This window comes from Brassica oleracea, unplaced genomic scaffold, assembly GCF_000695525.1.
Source record: "Brassica oleracea var. oleracea cultivar TO1000 unplaced genomic scaffold, BOL UnpScaffold01190, whole genome shotgun sequence".
NCBI lineage: Eukaryota > Viridiplantae > Streptophyta > Magnoliopsida > Brassicales > Brassicaceae > Brassica > Brassica oleracea.
In genome coordinates, this window is record NW_013617746.1 from 18,010 (window position 1) to 22,348 (window position 4,339).

Sequence of the window (4,339 nt, forward strand, 5' to 3'; positions counted from 1 at the left end):
TATATATAGGGAATTACACCGTCATAGAATAATGGAAAGACTAAAGAAATGAAATACAAATAAGGAAAGAGTACAAATCATAATCTAATAAGGAAAAGGCAAGATGCCGATTCTCTCTCTGTCCTCACGGTCGACTCTCTCTCTCTAGCATTGAGCCGGTTATGAACCGGACCAGTTATTGACATCCACAATATGATTTATAACATATTTGGAGAAGATATAATTTAATATGTTCAATAGAGAAAATATTATTCCTTGATATTACTGTATGGATGCGAGTAGAAGATCTTTGAATAATATTTGAGAACTTGCCTTTTCTCAAAAAGTAAAATATTTGATATGTAACATAAGTTAACACATGAAAATCAAAAAACAAAAAATTAAATCAAAATAGAAAAAACTGATAGTGATATATTACCCTTCGACGTTTTGGGGAAAGCTAACGATGGCCCAAAGTCATCAAAATCTTTCTTGTATTTATCGAAATCCTTACAAATTTAGTTAGAGTTAATAGACCAAAACTATAATTTTTTTATTAATTTATAGAGATATTAATTTATCGATATACTAATTGAACCAAAAACTCAATTTGGAACTATAAAATTATATTATTTTAAAGAGATTTTTATTGTATATTAATTTATAGAGTATTAATTTAAAGAGATTATACTGTATTCAAAAAAATTACTTAGCGAATAATTAAATCTTTCTTGTATTTATCAAAATCCTTACAAACTTATTTATATATACTAAAACACTCCTAATTAAAAGAAAATAAGGTACCATGGATACATGAAAAATATATGTTACTAGGGTCGGCCGTCCTACGGGCGGGATATATTTTACGTGTGATATATATAAGTATATTATTATATATTTTTATTGCATGTGTTTTATGTTAGCATTTGTAAGAGAAGTGTCTAAAACATGTATGGTTTGTAAGAATGTTTGAGCGTTGAGGGATTATGTATGTTAAGATTTATTATGTTTGATTTTGATGGTTATGTCGATGTTAAAAGGTTGTGGCGTATAACATATTATATATGTTGGATGAGGTTTACATGATTTTTTGGTTGTATGTTTTTATAATTCTAAATCTATGATTGGCATTTGTTCATGTTTCTCCATTTAACTTTTTTTTTATTTGTAATTGTAGTTAAATATATTTTAAGATATTGTACCATTTAACTTTATCTATTGTGGTTTTTGTTTAGTAAGAACACATTTTCATTTTATGTGAATGTAATTTATTTCTTCTAACAGAAAAATGAAATAAAGCAAGACAAAAAACCATGAAAAACGAAAAGTGTTTAGACTACTATGGTCTGTGTGTTGGTGGTGATTTTATTTGCTTAAATGATGTGCATGAATGTCTCCAACTTCCTTACATATTTCAATTTTTGCTCCACTATAGATTATGTATAATTATTTATAATTTACTTGGGAAATTTCAAAAGGATACATTTCCTTACTAAACATCTTTTAATGTTTTTATAACTTTATTTAGCATTTTATATTTATTTAATACTTCGTACCATTTAGATGTAATTTTAGATCATCTTAAGCTATTTTAAAAGAAAATTGAGAAGATATATTTTTCGGCAAAAAAATAGAAAGTGTTTTTTAGCTATGCAAAAGTTGCTTGTATGAAATTTAGATGATTTTAATTATTTCTATGTTTAATTTAAACATGTTCCTCTATGGTCTCAACCTTTGGTCGGGCAAAATTTGAGACAGTCGTAAACGCAACCGAAGCCACACATATTATAGATGACATCTCAGTAGCTACTATGGTTAACGATTTTAGTTCGTAATGTTGACATGCAAAAATAAAATGCAAACAGAATAGTTTACGGACGTGTGGCCAAAGATGATAATGAATTCCAAAATAGGATTGTTTTTATAGTCCGTTGAAAATAGTTAGCAACAGATGAAATAAATAAAAAGCAACAATTATGCCTAAGCATTACCATAGGAGACGACACCTTGGCTTAAGAATCTATCTTCTTCAACCTATGCAAGGCATGCGTTCTTTGTTGCTTGTTGATTATGAACATGATAGGATCATTAGTTAAAAAAAACATGTCCTGATCAGTAAGTATATGACTGATACACTTGTCTTATCTTTTTCACTTGACTCTGTTTCAAAGAAATCAGAAAAAGAAGAATAAAATTATATTCATCAATCATTAATGAAAATAAATTAGTTTATACAATTTAATATGGTTTATATTAAAAATATATATATGGTTTTAGATAAAATATAAAAATACATGTCGTAGATATTGTATAAATTGGTTTCTGGTTTCAAATATATCCGGTCTGAATATATTGTAGTCACTTTGGTTTAGTTTTTTTTTTCTTTGTTTATTTGTTTTCTTGCATTTTTTACATATCTCCATTCGTTAAACCAAAACATCAAAAATATCTAATACTGTATGAATTTTCTTTTTAAAAAATTAGCTTAGGGCATCCTAATATAGTAGACCGGCATTGTTTGTTTCATTCTCTCATAAGTATTTTTGGCTCCACTAATTGCCTTCATTTTCTTATTTCCCTCCTAAATATAATATCTAAAACAACTATTAAATAATTGATTGTTTTTAATCTAAAGGCTATATAGAACATTATTTTGTGAATCATCTACCTTCTTTTTCATTGGTCAATCTATCAAAATTAAGATTGTTATTTTTGGCCATTGATATTTTTAATCTTATGGCTTAAGTCAATCTTTCTCATCTAAGTCATTTATGTCTCACAATTCAACTCTCTCTCGCTTAATTCAGTAGAAACACAAGAGCAAATTGATAGAGCCCAACTCATGTTAGATTCAAGTCTCCCTGTCTCGACCATGATGAAGGCCTCATCGACGAAGCTTGACGCGAGACAGAGTGAAGTGGACCCACGACGGAGACGGTGAAGAGGACCCACGGCGGAGGAGGTGAAGCGCATGAGCTACGGAGGAGGAGGTGCGACAGACTCGTCTCTGGTCAAGCTCTGCGTTGGATTTACCACCTCACTACCACAGGTCATCTCGCTTCCCTTCCTCTTATCTAGTCTCTCTTTCTCTTCCTCTTGTTGTAATATTTGTATTTGATTTTTTGTTTTATTTACAGATCTACCAAGATAATGATGAAACGGGAAGGATAAGTGGTGGTGTGATGTCAAGCACGGTGCAGCGGTGGTGGGACGGTGGTGCGGCGGTGCAGTGGTGGTGGGGCGATGCAAGCTAGGTTAAAGACGAACAAAATGAGGACTTAGGGTTGGGAAAGGTTTCGTAGACAGCGGAGTGACCAAGAGGAACAAAAGCTGAGATCGACATATGTTGAGAAACAAAAGCTCAGGCCCAAAGGAAAACATCACGAAACCCATATATATTGATACAACTTTAATGAAACTGTGAGTATTAATAAAGGGACACGTGTCGATAGCACAGAAGTCGACTTTCTGACCTAGCGCAGAGGTGGCGCAACAGGAGAAACATATTTATAGATATTTTACAGATCTACCAAGATAATGATGAAACGGGAAGGATAAGTGGTGGTGTGATGTCAAGCACGGTGCAGCGGTGGTGGGACGGTGGTGCGGCGGTGCAGTGGTGGTGGGGCGATGCAAGCTAGGTTAAAGACGAACAAAATGAGGACTTAGGGTTGGGGAAGGTTTCGTGGACAGCGGAGTGACCAAGACGAACAAAAGCTGAGATCGACATATGTTGAGAAACAAAAGCTCAGGCCCAAAGGAAAACATCACGAAACCCATATATATTGATACAACTTTAATGAAACTGTGAGTATTAATAAAGGGACACGTGTCGATAGCATAGAAGTCGACTTTCTGACCTGGCGCTGAGGTGGCGCAACAGGAGGGAGACAAACATATTTATAGATATTTTACAGATCTACCAAGATAATGATGAAACAGGAAGGATAAGTGGTGGTGTGATGTCAAGCGCGATGCAGCGGTGGTGGGACGGCGGTGCAGCGGTGGTGGGGCGATGCATGCTAGGTTAAAGACGAACAAATTGAGGACTTAGGGTTGGGGAAGGTTTCGTAGACAGCGGAGTGACCAAGACGAACAAAAGCTGAGATCGACATATGTTGAGAAACAAAAGCTCAGGCCCAAAGGAAAACATCACGAAATCCATATATATTGATACAACTTTAATGAAACTGTGAGTATTAATAAAGGGACACGTGTCGATAACACAAAAGTCGACTTTTTGACCTGGTACTGAGGTGGCGCAACAGGAGGGAGACAAACATATTTATAGATATATAGATTTCTTAAGATAACGATAATTTTAATATATACCAGTCCGTATATTTATCTAAATAAATAA